This window comes from Papio anubis, chromosome 2, assembly GCF_008728515.1.
Source record: "Papio anubis isolate 15944 chromosome 2, Panubis1.0, whole genome shotgun sequence".
Lineage (NCBI taxonomy): Eukaryota > Metazoa > Chordata > Mammalia > Primates > Cercopithecidae > Papio > Papio anubis.
The window spans coordinates 188020702-188043699 of record NC_044977.1 but is presented as its reverse complement, the minus strand read 5'-3'; the positions used below and the strand labels follow the sequence as shown (position 1 = coordinate 188043699).

General features: G+C 37.7%; 2 long non-coding RNA genes across 2 annotated transcripts in view; one reads left to right on the top strand and one right to left on the bottom strand.

The window, feature by feature from the left end:
* LOC103882486 overlaps nucleotides 1–22813 on the bottom strand; it is a 33929-nt gene extending 11116 nt beyond the window's left edge. The window contains exon 1 of the long non-coding RNA XR_002520634.2: nucleotides 22735–22813. This is a non-coding gene — a long non-coding RNA (uncharacterized LOC103882486). The remainder of the gene's footprint in view (nucleotides 1–22734) is intronic.
* The window catches only part of LOC103882485, an 89241-nt gene that overhangs the window by 331 nt on the left and 65912 nt on the right, over nucleotides 1–22998 (top strand). The window lies entirely within an intron of this gene.

Genomic DNA, 22998 nt, shown 5'->3' with positions numbered 1-22998 from the left:
CAATTGTGTTTTATTAGAGACAGGGTCTCACTCTGCTACCCAGGCTGGAGTGCCGTGGCATGATCATAGCTCACTGTAATCTCAAACTTTTTGACTCAGAGGACCCTTGTGCCTCAGCCTCTTGAGTGCTAGGACTGCTGGTGTGTACCACCATACACACATACTTTTTTATATTATTTTCTGGAGGTAGGATCTTGCCATGTTACCCAGATTAGTCTCAAACTTCCGGCCTCAAGCAGTCCTGCCACACCCTCCCAAAGTGCTGTAATTATAGGTATAAGCCACCACACCTAGCCTAAATCCAATTCTTGAAATGTATTTTGAGGCTCTTAGGTGTATACATATTTAGGTTTTTAATGTCTTCTTGATGAATTGACTTCTTTGTTATTATCAAATGGTCTCTTTGTAATTTCTTATACTTATATTGTCTGATATTAACATGGCAATTTCAGTTTTCTTTGGTTTAATGTTCGAACGCTATATCTGTACCCTCCTATTATTTTATCCATATATTTGTTGCTAAAAATATTTTTAAGACAGCATATAGTTTGGTTTTGCTTTCTTATTTATTCCAACAATTTTCAACTATTAATTGGAATTTTAATGCAATTATTGCTTAATATGATTTTTAAACTTTTAAGAAGATAAAATTTGAGAAAACTGTCTTTTGCGCTTAGCCACATGTGTGCCATCTCCAAATGCTCTTCATTAATTTGTGCAGATCAACATTTGCATCTGTTATCATTTTTCCTCTGCCTGAGAACTTCCTTTAACATTTCTTCTAGGCCAGGTGTAGTGGCTCATGCCTGTAAATCCCAGCAGCTTGGGAGGCTGAAGTGGGAGGTTTGGTTGAGGCCAGGCATTTGAGACCAACCTGGACAACATATCAAGACAACTCCTCTACAAAACATGAAAACATTAGCTGGACATCGTTTCTTATGCCTATAGTCCTAGTTACCAAGGAGACAGAAGTAGGAGGATAGCTTGACCTCAGAAGTTCGAGGTTACAGTGAGCTATGATTGTGCCATTACACTACAGTGTGGGCAACAGAGCAAGACCCTGTGTCAAAATAAAATAAAATAAACACATATATATACACACACACACACACACACACATTTATGTATATATACAAAATTCTACTAGCGCTATATATATATTATACTACTATATATATATTTTTATATATATATAAATTTCTACTAGAGCAAGATTGCCAGCAGTGAATGATCTCAGCTTTTGTTTATCTAAATCTGTCTTTATTCCAACTTTATTTTTTGGAAGATAGTTTTGCTCTATGTAGAATTCTAAGTTTACAGCATTTTTTCCTACAGTACTTTCTCAGTATTTCTCTATCTCTGGCTTGCATAGTTAATTTTTACTTTTTAATTTTTTTTTTTTTTTTTGAGACGGAGTCTCGCTCTGTCCCCCTGGCTGGAGTGCAGTGGCGCGATCTCGGCTCACTGCAAGCTCCGCCTCCCGGGTTCACGCCATTCTCCTGCCTCAGCCTCCTGAGTAGCTGGGACTACAGCCGCCCGCCACCGCGCCCGGCTAATTTTTTGTATTTTTAGTAGAGACGGGGTTTCACCATGGTCTCGATCTCCTGACCTTGTGATCCGCCCGCCTCGGCCTCCCAAAGTGCTGGGATTACAGGCGTGAGCCACCGCGCCCGGCCTACTTTTTAATTTTTTACTTTTTATTTTTTTCACTTTTATTTTAGATCCAGGGGTACATGTGCAGGTTTGTTATGTAGTCATATTGCATGTCATGGGAGTTTGCTATACAGATTATTTTATTACCCAGGTAATAAGCATGGCTACCTGATAGGTAGTTTTTCAATCCTTAACTTCCTCCCACCTTCCACCTCAGCAGATCCTAGTGTCTGTTGTTCCTTTCTTTGTGTCCATGTGTGCTCAATGTTTAGCTTCCACTTATATGTGAGAACGTGTGGTATTTGGTTTTCTGTTGTTGTGTTAGTTCACTTAAGATAAAGACCTCCAGGTCCTTTCATGTTGCTGCAAAGGACATGTTCTCATTCTTTCTCATGGCTATATAATGTCCCATAGTGTATATGTACCACATTTTCTTCATCCAGTCTACCATTGATGGGCATCTGGGTTGATTCTATATCTTTGCTACTGTAAATAGTGCTGTGATGGACATATGAGAACAATTTTTGGTAGAACAATTTTTATTCCCCTGAGTATCTACTTAATAATGGGACTGCTGGGTTGAATGATATTTCCATTTTAAGTTCTTTAAGAAATTGCCAGATGGCTTTCCACAGTGTCTGAACTATTAGGTTCCTAGCAGCAATATAAAAGCATTCCCTTTTCTCCACAACCTCGCCAGTATCTGTTATGTTTTCTTTTTAATGATAGCCATGCTGACTGGTGTGAGATGGTATCTTACTGTAGATATGACTTGTATTTCTCTAGTGATTAGTGATGTTGAACATTTCTTCATATGCTTGTTGGCCATGTGTATGTCTTCTTTTGAAGAGCGTCTCTTCCTGTCTTTTGCTTACATTTTAAATTAGTTGTTTGTTTGTTACTTGTAAATTTGTTTAAGTTCCTTATAGATTCTGAATATTAGACCTTTGTTCGATGGATAGTTGGCAAATATTTTTGCCCATTCTGTAGGTTGTCTGTTTACTCTCTTGATAGTTTCTTTTGCCCATTAGTTTAATTAGGTCCTATTTGTCAATTTTCATTTATGTTGCAATTGCTTTTAGTGTCTTTCTCATGAAATCTTTGCCAGGACCCATGTCCAGAATAGTATTTCCTAGGTTATTTTCCGGGATATTTATAGTTTTAAGTTTTACATTTAATTATTTAATCTATTTTGAGTTGATTTTTTATGTGATATAAGGATGGGTACCATTTTCAATCTTCTCATATCCCTAGGTAGTTATCCAAGCACTATTTATTCAATAGGGAGTCCTTTCTCCACTGATTATTTTCATCAACTTAGTCAAATATCAGATGGTTGTAGGTGTGCAGTTTTATTTCTGGGCTATCCTGTTATAGTCGTCTATGCATCTATGCATTTTTATACTGGTGTCATGGTGTTTTGATTACTATAGCCTTGTAGTATAGTTTAAAGTAGGGGTATGTGATGACTCAAGCTTTGTTTTTTGTTTTACTTATGATTGCATTAGCTATTCAGGCTATTTTTTGGTTAGATATGAATTTTAGAATAGTTTTCTAATTATGTAATTAGTAGTTTGATAGGAATGTATTAAATCTTTAAATTGCTTTGGGCAGAAATGGCCATTTGAACAAAATTGATTCTTTCTATCCATGAGAATGGAATTTTAAAAATTTGTTTGTGTCATCTCTGCTTTTTTTCAGCAGTGTTTTGGAATTCTCATTGTAGATATCTTTTCAGTCCCTGGTAAGCTGTATTCCTGGGTATTTTATTCTTTTTGTGGCTATTGTAAATGGGTTCATGGTCTTTTTTAAAACTTTTAAACATTGTTTTTTAAAATTTGTGTGTACATAGTAGGTGCATATATTTATGGGGTACATGAGATGTTTTGATGCAGGCATGCAATGTGATATAAGCACAGTGTGGTGAATGAGATATTCATATTCTTAAGCATTTATCCTTTGAATTACCAAGAATCTACTTACATTCTGTAAGTTAAAATATACAATTAAGTTATTATCGACTATAGTCACCCTATTGTGTTATCAAATAGCAGGTCTTATTCATTCTTTCTATTTGTTTGGTACCAGTTAACCATCCCCACCACCTCCTCAGCCCCCCACTACTCTTCCCACCCTCTGGTAACCACCCTTCTTTTATGTCCATGAGTTGAATTGTTTTGATTCTTAGATCCTGCAAACAAGTGAGAACATGTGATGTTTGTCTTCTTGTGCCTGGCTTATTTCGCTTAACAGAATGATCTTCAGTTCCATCAAAGTTGTTATAAATGACTGGATCTCATTTTTTATGGCTGAATAATACTCCATTGTGTATATATATGTGCCACATTTTCTTTATCCATTCATCTGTTGATGGACACTCAGTTTGCTTCCAAATCTCAGCTATTGCAAACAGTGCTGCCATAAACATAGGTGTGCAGATACATCTTCAATATACTGATTTCCTCTCTTCGTGTATGTACCTGGCACTGGGATTGCTGGATCATATGGCAGCTCAATTTTTAGTTTTAAGAGGAACCTCCAAATTGTTCTCCTTAGTGGTTGTACTCATTTACATTCCCACCAATAGTGTACAAGGATTCTCCTTCCTTCACATTCACGCCAGCATTTGTTATTGTCTGTATTTTGGATATAAGCCTTTTTTTTTTGAGACAGTCTCTGTCGCCCAGGCTGGAGTACAGTGGCATGATCTCAGCTCACTGCAATCTCTTCCTCCTGGGTTCAAATGATTCTCCTGTCTCAGCCTCCCGAATAGCTGGGATTACAGGTGTGCACCACCATGCCTGGCTAATTTTTGTATTTTTAGTAGAGACAGGGTTTCCCCATGTTGGCCAGGCTGTTCTCGAACTCCTGACCTCAAGTGATCTGCCCGCTTCGGCCTCACAAAGTGCTAGGATTACAGGCGTGAGGCACCGTGCCCGGCTGGATATAAGCCTTTTTAACTGGAGTGAGATTATATCTCATTGTAGTTTTGATTCATATTTCTCTCGTGATCAGCGATGTTGAATACATTTTTTATATGCTGTATGCTGTGTGTAGGTCTTCTTTTGAGAAATGTCTATTCAAATCTTTTGACCATTTTTTGATCAGATTGTTAGATTTTTTTCAATAGAGTTGTTTGAACTCCTTATATATTCTGATTATTAGTACCCTGTCAGAGAGGTAGTTTGCAAATATTTTCTCCCATTCTGTGGGTTGTATTTTTACTTTGTTGATTGTATCCTTTGCTATGCAGAAGCTTTTTTTTTAAATTTTAAGTTCCAGGATACATGTGCAGAACGTACAGGTTTGTTACATAGGTAGACATGTGCATGTTGGTTTGAAACCTGTCTTCTGGGTTTTTTGTTTGTTTGTTTTGTTTTGTTTTGTTTTTGAGATGGAGTCTCACTCTGTCATCCAGGCTGGAGTGGAATGGCACCGTCTTGGCTCACTGCAACTCCCACCTTTAAGTCATTCTCCTGCCTCAGCCTCCCTAATAGCTGGGATTAGAGGGGCATGCTGCCATGCCTGGCTAATTTTTTTATTTTTTAGTAAAGACAGGGTTTCACCATGTTGCCCAGGCTGGTCTCGAACTCCTGAGCACAGGCAATCCACCTGCCTTGGCCTCCCAAAGTGCTAGGATTACAGGTGTGAGCCACCTTACCCAGCTGTCTTCTGGGTTTTAAGCCCTGCATGGTTTAGGTATTTGTCCTAATGCTCTCCCTCCCCTTGCCCACCACTCCCTGACAGGCCCCGGTGTGTGATGTTCCTTCCCTGTGTCCACGTGATCTCATTGTTCAACTCCCACTCCTGAGTGAGAACATGTGGTGTTTGGTTTTCTGTTCCGTTGTTAGTTTGCTGAGAATGATAGGTGCTATGCAGAAGCTTTTTAACTTGATGTGGTCCTATTTGTTCATGTTTGCTTTGGTTGTTTGTGTTTGTGGGGTATTGCTCAATAAATCTTTGCCCAGACCAATGTCCAGGAGATTTTCCCCAATGTTTTCTTGTGGTAATATAATAGTTTGAAGTCTTAGATTTGAGTCTTTAATTCATTTTTATTTGATTTTTGTATATAGTGAGAGATAAAGGTCTAGTTTCATTCTTTTGCATATGGATATCCAGTTTTCACAGAACAATTTATTGAAGTCAACAATTTATTGAAGTGGGTCTTTTGTGGTTCCATATAAATTTTCAGATTTTTTTTTTCTATTTCTGTGAAGACTGTTATTGGTATATTTATAGGGATGGCATTGAATCTGTAGATTGTTTGGGATAGTATGGACATTTTAACAATATTGATTCTTTCAATTTGTAAACATATTTTCCCATTTCTTGATGTCCTCTTGAATTTCCTTTATGAGTGTTTTATAGTTTTCATTATAGAAATCTTCCACTTCTTTGGTTAATTTCTAGGTATCAAATTCTATGTATGGATATTGTAAATGGGATTACTTTTTAAATTTCTTTTGCACCTTGTTCACTGTTGGCATATAGAAATGCTAGTGATTTTTGCAAATTGTTTATCCTGGAACTTTGCTGAGGTTTTTTTTTTTTTACCAATTCTATTAGTTTTCTTGTGAAGTCTAGGTTTTTCCAAATATGAGATCATATCATCAGCAAATAAGAATAATTTGACTTCTTCTTTTCCAGTATGGTCGCCCTTTATACCTTTCTCTCGTCTGATTGCTCTAGCTAGGACTGCCAGTACTACACTGAATGACAATAGTGGCAGTGGGCATCCTTGTTGTGTTCCAGTTCTTAGAGGAAAGGTTTTCAGGGTTTTTTTTTTTTTCTTTTTGTTTTTTTCCCCCACTCAGTATGATACTAGTTATGGGTCTGTAGTATATGGCTGTTATTGTATTGAGATATGTTCCTTTTATACCCAGATTTTCAAGGATTTTTATCATGAAGGGATGCTGAATTTTATCAAATGCTTTCTCAGCATCAATCAAAATGATTGTATGGGTTTTATCCTTTATTCTGCTGATATGATGTATCATGTTGATTGATTTATGTATGTTGAACCATCCTTGCATCACAGGGATAAATCCCACTTGGTTGTGATGAGTAATCTTCCTAATATATTGTTGAATTTGGTTGGCTTGTATTTTGTTGAGAATTTTTGCATCGATATTTATGAGATATTGGTCAATAGTTTTTTTTTTTTTTTAATGTGTCTTTGTCTTATTTTGGTATCAATGTAATACTGGCCTCATAAAATGAGTTTGGAAGTGTTCTGTCCTTTATTTTCAGAATAGTTTAAGTGGGATTACTATCATTAGTTCTTTTTTCAATGTTCGGTAGAATTCAGCAGTGAAGCAATCAGGTCATGGGCTTTTCCTTCCTGGGAGACTTTTTATTACATCTTCGATCTCATTAATTGTTATTGTTCTGTTCAGGTTTTGGATTTCTTTCTGGCTCAATCTTGGTAAGTTGTATGTATCTAGGAATTTGTCCATGCCTTCTAGCTTTTCCAATTTGCTGGCATATACTTGCTAATAGTAGCCACTAATGATCCTTTGAATTTCTGCAGTATCAGTAGTGATGTCTTCCTTTTCATTTATGATTTTATTTATTTAGATCTTCTATTCTTTTCTCCGTCTGTCTAGAGTTTTGGCAATTTTGTTTAACTTTTCAAAAACAACTCCTTGTTTCATTGATCTTTGGTATTTTTAAATTTCAATTTCATTTATTTCTGCTCTGATCTTTATTATTTCTTTTCTTCTACTGATTTGGGGTTTGGTTTGCTCTTGCTTTTCTAATTATTTCAGATGTATTGTTAAATTTTTTAATTTGAAGTTTTTTCTTTCTCTCTTTTGATATAGGCACTTACAGCTATAAACTTCCCCCTGAGTACTGCTTTTGCTGTATCCCATAGGTTCGATATATTGTATTTCCATTATCATTTGTTTCAGGAAGTTTTTCAGTTTTCTTCTTAATTTCTTCATTGACCCACTGATCATTCAGGTGCATGTTTAATCTGACGTATTTGTGTAATTAATACCAAGAGGAATTTTCAAAATTCCCTTTGTTATTAATTTCTAGTTTTATTCAGTTGTGGTCCGAGAAGATGCTTGATATCATTAACATTTCAATTTTTGAGTGTTTTAAGACTTGTTTTAACCTAACATATGGTCTCTCTTTGAGAATGATCCATGTGCTAAGGAAAAGAATGTGTATTCTGCAGCTCTTGAATGAAATATTCTGTACATAATCTATTAGATCCATTTGGTCTGTATTGCAGATTAAGTCTCATTCTTCTTTGTTGATTTTCTGTGTGAAAAATTTGTACAATGCTGAAAGTGAAATGTTGAAGTCTCCAGCTATTATTGTATTGGGGCTATCTGTGTCTTTAGCTCTAAGAATATTTCCTTTATATATCTGAGTGCTCCTGTGTTGGGTGCATGGATATTTAAAATTGTTAAATGCTCTTGCTGAATCAACCTCTTTATCATTACAGAGTGACCTTCTTTGTCTCTTCTTATAGTTTTTGTTTTGAAATCTATTTTCTCTGATGTAAGCATAGCTACTCCTGCTCTTTTTTGTTTCCATCTGCATGGAGTATATTTTTTCATCACTTTATTTTCAGTCTTTGTGCTTCTTAGTAAATGAAGTCTTTCAATGGGTCTTGCTTTTTTATCCATTTACCCAGTTTACGTCTTTTCATTGAAGAGTTTAGTCCTTTACGCTTAATGTTATTATTGATAAATAAGGACTTACTCCTGGCATTTTGCTATTTGTTTTCCAGTTGTTTTGTAGTATTATCTTCCTTTCATTCATTCATGTCTTCTTCTAGTGAAGATAATTTTCTCTGTTGATATTATTTAGTTTCTTGCTTTTTATTTTCTGTGTATCCATTGTATGTTTTTATGTCTGAGGTTACCATGAGGTTGCAAACACTATCTTATAACCCATCATTTTAAGCTGAAAACAACACTGTTTGCATAAACAAATAAACAAGCGGAAAGAAAGCTAATAAAAACTCTCCTTAACTTTATCCCCCCAGTTTTTAACTTTTTGTTTTTTCCATTTCTATTTTATTTTACTATGTCTTGAAAAGTTGTTGCAGTTTTTTTTTGTTGTTGTTGGTTCATCATATAGTCTCTCTACTTAAGACAAAAGTAATTTACATACCATAGTTACAGTGTGATAATATTCTGTGTTTTTCTATATACTTACTATTACCAGTAAGTTTTGTACTTTCAGGTGATTATTTATTGCTCATTAACGTCCTTTTCTTTTTGGAGAAGTACTCTCTTTAGCATTTCTTGTAGGATGGGTCTGGTATTGATGAAATCCCTCAGCTTTTGTTTGTCAGGGAAAGTATTCTCCTTCATGTTTGAAGGATATTTTCAACCAGATATACTATTCTAGGCTGAAGGTTATTTTCCTTCAGCACTTTAAATATGTCATGCCACTCTTTCCTGGCCAGTAAGGTTTCCACTGAAGAGTCTGCTGCCAGATGTATTGAAGCTCCATTTTATGTTATTCATTTCTTTTCTCTTGCTGCTTATAGGATTCTTTCTTTATCCTTGACCTTTGGGAGTTTAATTAATAAATGCATTGAGATAGTATCATTTGGATTAAATCTGCTTGGTGTTCTGTAGCCTTTTGGTGCTTTGTCAAGGTTTGGAAAGTTTCCTGTTATTATCTCTTTAAAGAAAATTTCTACCCCTATCTCTTTCTCTACCTTTTCTTTCAGGCCGATAATTCTTAGGTTTGCCTCTTTTAGGCTATTTTCTAGGTCCTGTAGACATGCTTTATTCTTTTTTCTTCTTTTTCTTAATCTCCTCTGACTGTTTATTTTCAAATAGCTTGTCTTCAAACTCACTAATTCTTTCTTCTGCTTGATCCATTTTGGTATTAAAGGACACTGATGCATTCTTTATTATGCAAATTGTGTTTTTCAGCTCAAGAACTTCTGCTTGATTCTTTTTAAATATTTCAATCTCTTTGTTAAATTTATCCGACAGAATTTTGAATTCCTTCTCTGTGTTATCTTGAATTTTTTTGAGTTTCCTCAACACAGCTATTTTGAGAGCTTGTTTGGAGTTCTAGCAGGAGAATGCAGCTACTGATATACGCTTGTCCAAAAACCAGTCCTCCTCTATCGGAGATTGTCATCTTCTTTGACCAAGCACCCAGCTTTGGGAAGGATGCACATGGAGCAGTGAGGGAATAAGGGGATACCTGCCTAGCCAGCCAGATCAGGTGAATCAACTGTGGACATCAATGGGGTGACAGATGTCACAGCCAGATCACCCTCACATTCAATACAGCTCTTTTGAATTCTCTGTCTGAAAGGTCACATATCTCTGTTTCTCTGGATTGGTCTCCAGTGCCTTATTTAGCTCATTTGGTGAGGTCATATTTTCCTGAATGGTTTTGTTGCTAGTAGATGGTCTTTGGTGTCTGGGCATTAAAGAATTAGATATTTGTTGTAGTCTTCACTATCCAGGCTTCTTTGTAGCTCTCCTTCTAGGGAAGGCTTTTCATTTATTTGAAAGGACTTGGGTGTTGTGACCTAAGCTGTTTCTGTTTTAGGGGACAACCCAAGCAAGCAATGCTGAGGTTTTTGCAAACTCATCATTGCCTTGATGCTTTGGACAATACCCTGGAGAATTATCTGGGTTACCAGACAAAGACTCTTGTTCTCTTTCCCTATATTCTCCTAAACATACAGAGTACCTGTCTTTGTTCTCAGCCACCTAAAGCTGGAGATAGAGCGACACAAAAACCCTTGGGGCCGCCACCACTATTATTTTACTGAGTCAAACCTGAAGCCATCATAGCACTGGGTCTTGCACAAGGCCTGCTGTAACCACTCCCTGGCTATTGCTTATGTTCCTCAAGGCCCTGGGGCCCTACAATCACTATGTGGCAAAGCCAGCCAAGTTTGTGTCCTTCCTTTTAGGATAGTGAGGGCCCCCAGGCCCTGGGTGGCTCCAGGAGAGTGGTCTGGGAGTCAGAGACTAGAATCACCCTTCTTAGAAGTCTACATGGTGTTCTGTTGCATTGTGGCTGAGCTGGCACTCAAACCAAAAGATTCAATGTATTCCCTCTTTGTTCTCCTTTCTCAAGGCAAGGGAGCCTCACCCCGTAGCCACAGCCACCGCTGACCATGAAGAGTAATGCCAGACTACCACTAATGTTCCCTTAAGGCCCAAGGTCTCCTAAGTCAGCTTGTGGTTAATGCTGCCTGGCCTGGGACTCACCCTTCAGGGAAGTGGGCTCTCCTCTGGCCCAGGACAGGTCTAGAAATGCTGTTCGAGAGTCAAGTACTGAAATTGTGGACCCCAAGAGCCCTCTTGGTGCTCTAGCCCCCTGTGGCATAAGGTGCAAGACAAAGTCCCCTTCACTTTTCCCTCTGCTTTTCTCAATTAGAAAGTTTTGCCCTGTAGCTATCACAGCTGGTAATGTACTGTGTCTCACTTGAATCCAACAAGTCTCAGAGGCTCACCCAGTGCCATCGATGTAGTACCTGGGTATTGCTGCTGGTTAGCCAGGGGCCAAGGGCCCTTCCGTTAGCAGGTGAGGAATGCTAGCAGAACTGGGTTTTTTCCTTCAAAGCAGAGGGTTCTTTTCTGGTTCAGGGTGTGTCTAGAAACATCATCTGGGAGCTAGGGCCTAGAATGGGGGCCTCATGACTGACTGGTGCTCATCCTGTTGTGGCTGAGCTTGTATCCATGATGTAAGACAAAGTCCTCCCCACTCTTCCCTCTCCTCTCCTCATGTGGAAGTAAGGGGTCTCTCTTGGAGCCAAGACCTGTAGAGTCTGGGGTTAGTGAGGGGTGATGCCAGCAACTCCATTGGCTGCCCCAGCTGGTGTCTCAGTGTGTTGCATGCTACCCAAGTCCACTGTCTCTGGGCCTAGTTCAACCCTAGGGCTCATCTATGAGCTGCAGTCCTCATGGCCTAGACTGCCTTTCAAGTTTACTTAGAGACCCACAGTACTTTGGCCCCTAGTGGTGAGGTCTGCAAGTACTCAAATTTGGATAGACCACTGGGATGGGCGATTCCCCCATGGCTAAGACTCATTTACATGTTCCCTCTATGGGCAGGACCCAATCAAGTTTGTTCTGGTTTTCTATTCTGTTCTAACAGAACAGTGTTGAGCTCAATGCCTCACAATTGCTGTGTTCTCCCCTAGTGCCCGAAGAGCCACTACCTGGAGTGGGGGAGGGGCGACGTCGGTGATTTAAGAATGTTTTTTCTCTCTTCAGTTCCTCTTTCAGCAATTTGAAGTTAAAACCAAGTAGTGTGAGTGATCACCTGATATTTGGTTTTCATGAAGGTGTTTTTTTCTGTGTAGATAGTTGTTAACTTGGTGCCTTTGCAGGGGAATGGAGCTTTCTATTCTGCCATCTTGCTCCCAGCTACTTGGGAGGCTGAGGCAGGAGAATTGCTTTAACCCAGGAGGCGGAGGTTGCAGTGAGCCGAGATTGTGCCATTGCACTCCAGCCTGGGTGACAAGAGCGATCCTCCGTCTCAAAAAAATAAAAAAGAAAAAAGAAAAGAAAGAAAAAGAAAGAGAAAGAATGAAAGGAAGGAAGGAAGAAAGATGGAAGAAAGAAAGAGAAGATACAGACTTTTGTACATTGATTTTGTATCCTGAAATTTGTGATTTTGTTTATCACACCTAGGCACTTTTGGGCAGAAAGTATGGGGTTTTCTAGGTATAGAATGATATCATCTGCAAACAAAGGCAGTTTCACATCCTCTCTTCTTACTTGCATGCTTTTTATTTATTTCTCTTGCCTGATTGTTCTGGCTAGGATTTCCAGTACTATGTTGAATAGGTGTAGTGAGGTTGGGCAGCCTTGCCTTGTTCTGGTTCCCTAGGGGAATGCTTCTAGCTTTTGCCTGTTCAATATGATGTTTACCATGGATTTGTCATAGATGGCACTTACTATTTTGAGGTATGTTTCTTGAATGCCTTATATTGTTGGGGTTTTAACAGGAACGGATGTTGAATTTTATTAAAAGCCTTTTCTACACCTATTGAGATGATCCTTGTGTTTTTGTTTCAGTTCTGTTTATGTGATGAATCACATTTATTGATTTGTGTGTGTTGAAATGATCCTGCACCCCAGAGACAAAGCCTGTTGCATCATGGTTGATTAGCTTTTTGATGCTCTGAATTTTGTTTGCTAGTATTTTGTTTAGGACTTTTGCAACTGTGTTCATCAAGGATATTGGCCTAACATTTGCTTTATTTGTTGTGTCTTTGCCAGGCTTTGGTATCAGGATAATGCTGGCTTCATAAGACTCATAAGACGGAGTAGGGAGGAGTACCACCCTCTTAATTTTTTGGAATAATTTCAGTGGGAATGGTACAAGCTCTTCTTTATACATCTGGTAGAATTCACCTGTGAATCCTTCTGGTCCTGGGCTTTTTCTAGTTGGTAGGCTTTTTACTACTGATTCCACTTCAGAACTCATTATTGCTCTGTTCAAGGATTCAATTTCTTTCTGGTTTGTTGTATGCTTTCAGTAATTTATCCGTTTCTTCTAGGTTTTCGAGTATGTTTGTATAGAGGTATTCATAGTGGCCTCATGTTATTTCATATTCCTGTGGGATCAGTAGTAATTTCCCCTTTGTGGTTTCTGATTGTGTTTATTTGTAGAGTTTTTCAGCTCTATCAGATCAATTTGAGTCTTTCTTAAAAGGGCCATTTTGTCTTTCAGCTCCTGTGTCATTTTATCGTATTCCTTAGATTGAGTTTTGACTTTCTCTTGAGTCTTGGTGTTTTTCTTTCCGATCCATATTCTGAATTCTACATCTGTCATTTCAGTCATTTCAGCATGGGTTAGGAGCCATTGCTGGGGAACTAGTGAGGTGATTTGAATGTAAGAAGACTTGCTGGCTTTTTGAATTGCCGGAGTTCTTCCACTGGTCCTTTCTTGTCTATGTGGGCTGATGTTCCTTCAGTCTTTTAAGTTACTGTCCTATGGATTTTTTTCCCCCTTTATCTTCTTTGATGCCCTTGGGGCTTTGATTGTGATATAAGGTGGGTTCAGTTGACTGGCTTCATTTTTAGAAGATTATAGGGAGGCAAGGCTCAGCTCGCTACTCCTGGGCTATGAGCTCTAACTCTGGTGTTCTGGTACTATGTACCTTGTTTTCTTTTCTGCCCCTAGAGGTTAGGAACCTGCTGTGCTGGAGGTGCTGAGGTGTTCCTGGTTCACTAGCCACAACACTCTGAAGGGGAATGCTGGCCAAAGCACTTTGTTGGGGTGGTGGCCGTGGAATCTGTGCTCACTCATATGTGTCAGCAGCTGCAGCAGCACAATGGGGTGCATGCACATCTACTGGGGTGAGGCAATGGTGGTAGAAGGGCAGTGATTAAGGAGATACAGTGGTTTAAGACATTGAACAAACTAGTGGAGGTCAGTATTTTGAAAAATCTAATTATAAGAGAAAAAATGGAACTGAGATCGGTAACTAGGTTAGGAGACATGTGTATGTGGATGGGTGTGTGTGGATGGGTGTGAATGCTTTCTTTATCTTCAAGAGAAAAATATATTTTTTGGTACAAATTATGTCAGAAGAAATAGGTGAGTGAAGGAGAAGAATAATTTCTTGTGAAAGAAAACATTGAGAAAGGAGGAGTTTGTGGTAGATTAGCACGCATACATAGAAGTACAAACTTATTTATCTGAAGCTGGTGGCCTACTCACATAGTCTAAGAAACCATAAAATATAACCCCATTTCTTAACACAATCTAATACATTAGTTGGCCAGGCCAACAAAATGTTTATTAACACTTCTATGTTATTAGACTTTTATTTCCAATTCATTAAAAATTGAGACAAGCAGGCGAAAGGCTGACTGCTGTGACTCATCCCACAGAAATTTACAAACCTATTAGCCAAAACTAACCACATCAACTTGCATGCATATTAAAACTGAATCAATAAAGTGACCCAATTCTTTAATTTGTTGATAATGTTTTCTCTTCTGATATGCAAATACAAGATCAAATGGCCTAGTGTCTCTTAAGGATTCTGTAATCCTAGGCAGGAGTTTAAGAAATGCAAGACAAAGAAAGATACTTCTCTTTTGCTAGTAAAGTATCCATTTTTTGAATTAACCTCAAATTTAATATGTTAAATAGATTATATTTTTAAATAGATTAGCATTAATATATTAAAATTAAGCTTATTAACTTTTGGTTTAAGCTCTGACCTGTAAAAAGAATGAAAGTCATCATTCACATTCTTACAAGAAAAAGCTGAAAAAAACCCTGAAAACAAATGTCTTTTCTGGAACTCATTAGAAAACTAAAGTTGCAGGGCAAATTCCCACTAAAAAATCTGCAGTGATGAGACAATCCAGAAAGTAACAGCCAAGATCTATTTACACGGAATAGAACATGCTGGTGCCATAAAATGCTAAGAACACTTAATTTTCACAGGTTACTGGAGACTGAATATGGACTAATATGAGAATGAGAACCTCCTAGGGACAGTCTTAGTGGAGAACATATTCAAGGGCTTTATATCCAGGTACCCCAGAAGATTTTTAAGCTTAATTTCTCCAGAAATGGGAAAAAATGCATAATCATTGTGATATAGGTCCAGAGCATTTTTACGTATCAAAGACCTACCCTCCAGGAATGAAGATTTTATCAGACTCTACCTACCGGAAGTAAGAACACTCTCACCCTTCCATTCCCTTCTAGCCTTCTTGTTTTATCTAAAGGTGAAAATCTATACCACTAGTTTGACACTTACGATGGTCACAGCCTCAAAAGTCCCCACAATTTTAGGATTAAATGTCCACTAAGATTTAATCCTAAGATTATAGAATGCTTTTCCTCCCTCACACTTTACCACCACCAAAGAGAGTTCCAACATGTCAATGGTAAACTACGACCGAATTTTAAGATGCTGGCTCTGAAGAGTGCATAGGGAAGTCTGAGTCAAGAGTGAGATAAAAGTAAGGACAATAAAGTCATTTAAAACCTCTGACAATTGCAGCTTCAGCAAACATTAAACACAGCCCAACTTTTAACCAGATTAATGGGAATTTTAACACTAAAACCTGTTTGTCTGTTACCTATCACCACATATTCAGCTTTTGACAACATATTGTCAGGCATTCCAAAAGACAAAACGAAGTCTGAAGAGACAATGCAATTATTAAAATGAGACTGAGATATGAGAGAGATGTTGGAATTATGAGACAGGGAATATAATATAGCTATGATCAATGTGTTCAGTGCTGCAATGGAAAAAGGAGAAAACATAAAAGAACAGATACATACGTTTAAGTGGAGAATTGGTAATCCTAAGAAAGAATCAAAAGGAAATACCACAAATCAAAAACACTGTCACAGACATAAAAAATGCCTTTAATGTACTAATTGCAGCACTTGATATTGCTAAGGAAAGAATTAATGTGTTAAAAAAAAAAATTAGTAGAAACGTCCCAAACTGAAGTGTAAAGAGAAAAAAGGAGTGAAAAAAAAAAAAAAAACCAGAACAGAACCTCCAAGAACTATGGATGTAACAATAAAAAAAAAAAAGGTAATTGGAGTAACCCAGGAAAGAAAGAATGTCACAGAAAAATATTTGAAATAATAATGGCCCAAAACTTTCTAGAGTTAACAAAAGCCACCAAACCACTGGATTAGATTGGATTGGAGAACCCTAAGCAAAATAAATATGACAAATCTACATTTATTTATATCATATTCATACTAAAGAAAAATGAGAAAATCTCAAAAGGAGCTGGGAATAAGGAGTGGAAAAACACCTAACTTATAGAGAACCATGAAAAATAATTAGAGTGCACTTCTCATTAACAAAAAAAAATGAATGAATTAACAAACCAAGAAAAGACATAGGTGGATCACAATGTGCATAGCTAAGTTGTAAGAAGTCAGTCTAAAAAGTCTTCAATTGTATGATTACAACTATATGACATTCTGGAAAAAAAATAACAAAACCATGGAGATTGTGAAAAGATAGTGATTGCCTAGGGTTTAGAGTTGAACAAGTGAAGCTCAGGGTAATTTGAGAGGTGGTGAAGCTATTCTGTATAATATGGTAATGGTTGATACATGACACTGTGCATTTGTCCAAACTCATAGAAATTTATAGAGCCAACAATGAATCTTAATATACACAAATATTTAAAAAATTATTTAGTAAATTGGAAGACCCCAGAATGGAATCAATAATGTAACAAAAAAATTTACCTGTATTGCAAATGTATGAACCAATCTCACTGAAAGGAATGGGGAGAAAAAGATGCTGACCTAAGGAAATTTGGAAGTGAGTAGAGTCTGGAAGACTAAAAGCAAAAGAAATGGAACATAAGCTCTAGACTCTAATTGATAAAACTGTTTTCCATGGGAGTATGAGTTAACAATTCTGAAAAGACTATACATATATACTTGAAATGGACAATTAAGCAAAGGTATGGAGAATGGTGAGAATCAGATTTTTCACGATTGGAGTGGAAGGGTACAGACAAGCAGTAAGAAGAGGTTCAAATGATCCAGTGGTAACAATCAGCAGCCAGAAACATCAGTATAATCTCATTTTTAGTATAATGTAGACATATGTGTTTAAATATAGAAATATTTGTAGATATGTGTGTAGAGTCAGAGTATACACCATAATCAGTATTAGCTGAAAGTAGCAATAAGTATCCCAGTAGCAATGAGCACACTAGTGCCCTGACTCTGGTTTCTAAACCCATTATCCAACAACAGGAGCCAAGTCTCCTTAGATAAATGATTGATTCTAGGATTGGGCAGGAAATATACAAGATGGACCTGGAGCATCTTGTGGTGTCAGAAAGGAGGACAGTATTCCAAAGCAAAACAAAAAAAAAATATGATGACAGTGGTATGTCAAAAAGACACATGAACCCACTGAAATTGCTTCCAATGATCAAAGTTAGAAAACTTTGAGCAACAGAATAAAGTAGTATTAGTTTATAACCCAAAGTGTAAAACTAATATCAATGATTCCATACTGATATGAATAAATGATTGAATAACAATAAATGACTGCGGGAGAATAGACAAATCTTCCACTCAGAACTTCAAATAATTTATGTAGAAAGCCATACTTAGAGGGCTGGAACCAAACTCCCCACACCTCAAGTGTAGCCTACACATAGTGACTTCCTTCTAAAGAGTGCAATATGGAAAGGGGAGGGTAGGAAAGAGTAACATTGGAACGAGACAAATTGATAAATGGAAACCTGACAAGTGCTGCCGCATCCAGGTAATCAAGTTTACCATCAACAGTGATAAATCCTGTGCATAGTATGTACTCTGGATGTGAGACAAGTGGTGCTTTACCTAAGGGATCATCCTCTCAAAGGCCAGTAAACCTCAGTGTATTCGTGAGAAACATCCCCAGTTGAGGAATATTCTACAAAACTCTTGATAAAACGGCACAACTTAAAACTGTCAAGGTAATCAAAAGCAAGGAAAGACTGAGCAACTTTAACAGCCAAACGAAGCCTCAGGAGACTTGACAACTAATTGTAATATTGTATCGCATATGGGATCCTGAAACAGAAAAGGGACATTAAAGTAAAAACCAAGGAAATCTAAATAAAGTATCAATCCTGAAACAGAAAAGGGATATTAAAGTAAAAACCAAGGAAATCTAAATAAAGTGTCAATTATAGTTAATAATAATGTATGTATATTAGTTTAATAATTCTAATCAGCATACCACATTAATGTAAGATGTTAATAATAGGGGAAACTGGGAGTGGGTATGTGAGAACTCTCTGTATTATTTTGGAAAATTTTCTGTAAGTCTAAAACTGTTCTAAAACAAAAGGTTCATTTAAAAATAAGCTTATCAACTTTTGCAAAATGTCATTCATCCAAGAATCTAATTTAGAATTGAGCAGTCATTCTCCTCTTTTTTGTATTCCTCAGTGACACATGTATCACTAAGTTCTAATTTCACTCCAATTTCTTTCTAATTTACTTTTTTTGTCTCAATGTATCATGTTTGCTCCAATTCTTATCATTTTATCATGTTCTCTGAGACTAGGGGTCCCCAGCCCCCATGACACGTGTCAGTACCTGTTAGGAACCAGGCCACACAACCGGAGGTGAGTAGCTGGTGAGCCTGCAGAAGCTTCATTTGCTTTTACAGCCACTCCCCCGCTTGTATTACCACTTGAGCTCCACCTCCTGTCAGATCAGCGTTGGCATTAGATTCTCATAAGACCTCAAACCCTATTGTGAACTGAGCATGTGAGGGATCTAGGTTGTACACTCCTCATGAGAACCTAATGCCTGATGATCTGTAGGCTGCAGCTCTAAGAGGCTGCAGTTCAAAGAGTGGCACGTGCTCCTCTTTTGGCTAGCAGCATAACTAGACAAACTGATGAAATAGCAGAGGATATTGAGGCACAATTGTTAGAGAGGATGAATGAGTCACAGTGGTATACAATCCAGGTTGACAAGTCTACCGATGTTGACAACAAGGCAACAGTGCTTAATTTTGTGCAATGTATTTTTCAGGAGTATGTTCATAAAGATATGTAATGTGCACTCGCATTGCCAACCCACACCATAGCTGCAGAACTATTCAAGTCTTTGAATGATTACATATCAGGAAAACTAAACTGGTCATTTTGTGTCAGTATATGCATGGATGGAGTGGCTGCCATGACTGGGTGACTTTCTGTTTTCACTACTCGAGTCAAAGAAGTCACTTCTGAATGTGAGTCTACACACTGTGTCATCTATAGAGAAATGCTGGCTAGCTGAAAAATGTCACCTGAACTTAACAATGATTTGCAGGGTATGATTAAAATTATCAACCGCGTTAAAGTGCATGCCCTTAACACGTCTGTTCGTGCAGCTCTATGAGGAGATGGATGCAGAGCACACGTCTTCTCTTATACACAGAAATGAGATGGTTTTCTAAAGGTAGATGATTGGCCAGAGTTTCTGAGTTATGAGAGCCGCTTCAGAGGTTTCTTTTAGAAAAAGTCACCATTGGCAGCACATTTTAGTGACACAGAATGGATCACAAAACTTGCTTATTTGTGTGACATTTTCAACCTGCTCAGTGGACTTAATCTGTCACTTCAGGGGAGAACAACTGTGTTCAAGCCGGCAAATAAAGTGGCTGCATTCAATGGCAAATTGAAATTATGAAGGTGATGGGCGAACATTCGAATTTTTGACATGTTCAAACATTAGCAGAGATTTTGAAAGAGACAGGGCCTTCGTTCTCCCAGCTGGTGCATAATCACCCATCTCAGCTTCCAAAAGAGTTTGAGCATTACTTACAACCACAAAAGACCCCCAAACCGGGGAGGACCGCGTCCACGACCCATTTGTGAGTAAGCCAGGTGAATCAACTTTGTTCTACAAGAGGATCCACTGCGCGAGATCGCAAATGATGGTGGCCTTAAAAGTATGTTTGAGACAACTTCAAATCTCCATATATTCTGGATTAAAGTCAAGGGGTAATATCCAGAGATCATCATAAAAGTACTGAAAAGTTTACCTCCATTTCCAACATCCTTTCTTTGTAAATCAGGGATTTCTGCAGTGACAGCAACCAAAACGAGATTACGGAATAGACTGGACATAAGCAATACACTTAGGGTCTGACTGTCTCCCGTGATCCCCAGACAGGACCATCTAGTTGCAGGAAAGCAAGCGCAGAGATCCCACTGATTTTCTTATGGTGAGTTGTATAATTATTTAATTATATATTACAGTGTAATAATCATAGAACTAAAGTGCACAATAAATGTAATGCACTTGAATCATCCCAAAACCAGCCCCCCCAACACTGTCTGTGGAAAAATTGTCTTCCATGAAACCAGTCCCTGGTGCCCAAAAGGCTGTGGACTGCTGTCTCACACTATCTGAAGTTTCCTAATTAGCTCCATCCCTAACTGTTGCATATTAATAAATGTATTAATTAATGTGTTAAATGCTTAGAAAAGAGTGGAACTTGAAAGACGTTACAAACTTTTTTTTTTTTAAGGCCATTGATTTAATAGGTTTGACAGTCCTGAGGTTATTTGTGGAGAAAAAACAGTGATGATTAAGATGACCATATTAATTAAGCTGTTTGCTTCCTGCTTTGGTTCTGTTGCTACACTTAAGCCGCTTATCTTCCTCATGTAGTCCTAGAGATATTATTTCCCAAAGTTCTTTGCCAAGATATAAATTCTGTGATGGTCTTCCAGTGTCTCATGAGAACTTGTTTTGAAGTTAGGGCATTTACTTGAATGGCTTTACCTATTCATAGCTTTGGGATTCAATGTGCTCTCAAAATATGTAATTAGAATATTCATATTACATATTTGATAATCTATTGACCTTCCAAGAATTATTATATAAGTTACTAATTATCATTGTTTCCTGGAGCTAGAATGAATTCTTGATGAAGTAGCAAGTAACAGAATGATTAATTTAAATATGTATCTTTTAATGAATACCCAAAGATAATGTAAACTGTTTATGATTACTTTTTATGGACTTTCACATGAGAGAAATAAATATACATTGATTGCACATTAACAAAGCCAGCCTTTTTGAATTACATGTGATGATATTTAAATTTGATCTAAAATCCTTTTTCAGTTTTGTATTAAACCTTCATAGTTATAGTACATCCCTGTGACGAAATATGATCACCCATAAATATATATGTTCATTAATATTTTGGGGGGAACACACTTAATGCAAAAAATGAAGTCAAGCTACATTAGCTGTATTAGTTGCTCAAATCCATAAAACAACATCTGTCCTCCAGGTAAAATGTTCATTGATTTTTCGATGTTTAAAAGATTTTGTTTTAGGATCTGAAGCTTTGTGTTTTCAGTTGGTCAAAAGGTTTGACAAGGGAGCCTGAGGGAATAGTGAGAAAATATTTGATTTTGAGGCTCAGATTTTTCATCTGAAAGGGAGTTAAAATGGTATCTACCAGGAACTGCACTAGCATACATCAAACTACAAGGTTGAAAAAGCAGCCTTTGATTTGTTTTATCTTCCTGGAAGGCATGTTTATCAGAAAAGATTAGGAGTGCACAGTTAATGCAACCAGCAGGACTGCCACCCCTGAAGCTCTCATTAACCATCTAGGACAACCTATTCTTTTAGCGTTGTGAAACAATTGGTAATGTGTTTTATGTTTCTCAGTCTAACAGCATTTGTGAACATTCCCTTTGGAGAAAAAAGTAAAATCTGGAGCCATAAAAAGCAAACACTTAAGGAAAAAAAAAATTTAAACAAGTTCTGACGAAAAACAAATGAAGAACTAAGATGTTCGTAAATAAGATAATGAAGATAATGAAAGGGAGAGGCTGGAGTAAAAGAAGGTGCACCTAAGAAGAGGGAATAGATGATTTTGGCAAGCAAAAAGGAAACGTAAGGCTGAAAAACAAGTGCAAACAAAAGGAAGGGTAGAGGTAAATTAAGAAAGTATTTATAAAACAAATACTGTGAGAGTGAAAATAAAAAAGGACAAACAATATGACTGGCCATAAAAGGTGGAAAGGAAAGGGCCAATTATTTAAAAGCTGTTAGCGCTCTCAAAAGGCAGTGAACCTAAGGGTGGTAGTAATCCTCAGAGCCCTAAAAGCAAGAAAAGCTAGCTGTCATTCCCCTTACTTGCTTCCAGCTTCTAGCATGTAGACCTGGAAGCCTTTCTGCTGCCCCAAGTGCCACGTGTTGGGTTGAAGCAGGCTGCCTCAGGACAACCCGTCACTCGGACGGCTTGCTCCCATATCCAGGCTAACCAGTGTGTTGGTATAAGTGGTTTTCAAGTAGCTGCCATGGGGGGAAAAGTCATAGGATGAAAGGGGAAAGAGAAGAGGTCAAATCACCATTGAGCAATAGTCAATCAAAGATGAAGACTGGAGAGTGATAATGTTGCTGGGTAGTCCTAGCATTCTTTTTCTTTCTTTCTTTGTTTTTGTTTCATAAGCAGTTCAGATGGTATGCACATTATGTAATTTTGCAGCTATCAAGCAAACCTTTTCTTCCCCTTCTCCTTACCTTCTCCAGAGTAGTAGTTATTTTCTAAATGCAAGGGTCAGATGACCAGGCCAGAAGAAATTTACTAACCTCCTTCTACACTTTCAGTCTGCTTCCACCTATTAAACGTAGGAAAATAGTCAACAGAAGCATTCTGCGTCAGGGGAACATGGGCCAGAGGTCAGAGCAACCTTTTCTTTTCTCTCACTTGAATCCTTTTGAAGAAAAAGTACTGCTATTGAGTCATAATTCAGCAGGGGCTGTCATTAGTGACAGACCAAACAGCCAGGTGCCACAGTTTGCCACTGGCTTCCAGCCTCCTCATCCAGCTGCCAGGAAGTGGAACCGGTAGTG